The following is a 664-nucleotide window of genomic DNA, read 5'->3' on the forward strand; positions in this document are numbered from 1 at the left end:
ACCACCCTGCCCTTAAAGAGATGTGCTAATTTGGGTTCTATGAACAAGGCAGCCTCTGTCAGTGGACAATAGATTACAGGCATGGAGAACATTGGGACCAAAGTAACTGAGACCTGGCTTCCATTTCCCTTGACTCTCTGCCTGAAAAATGGAACTTTTGGGGGATTCTCTGAGTTTCTTCCTGCAGAATATTGTTCTTGGGAAATGGGGACACAGAGGAACTTGGAGGGGTTGAATGGATTCCTCAGGGATCAAGAACCCCGTTATACAATCTAGGCTCCTTTTGTGTCTCCAGTTCCTCTCAGAAGCCCCAGAACCACTGTGATGAAGTTGGTCCCTCAGGCCCTCCATGGAAGGGAGGTGTCCACTCAGTCCCAGGCCAGAGCAGCCCTTGATGGAGGGGAGCTGATGTGCTGGGGTTCTGTTCCTATGGAGATGGGGACCGGACCAAATGAGACCTGGGAGAGAGGACTTGCCTCCTATCAGGGCAGGAAGTCACAAAGAACCAGGCATTCAGGGCCTGTCTCTAGAAAGGTTCGGGCTTGAGCCTGTCACATGGGACACACAGAGAATCTCCAACAGGGTCTGATGAAACATCTCAGTGGGTAAAGACTCATGTTTGCAAAGCTCAATGACCTGAGTTTGAACACCAGGACCCATGGTA

This window comes from Microtus ochrogaster, chromosome 7 (genome assembly GCF_000317375.1).
Source record: "Microtus ochrogaster isolate Prairie Vole_2 chromosome 7, MicOch1.0, whole genome shotgun sequence".
Classification (NCBI taxonomy): Eukaryota; Metazoa; Chordata; class Mammalia; order Rodentia; family Cricetidae; genus Microtus; species Microtus ochrogaster.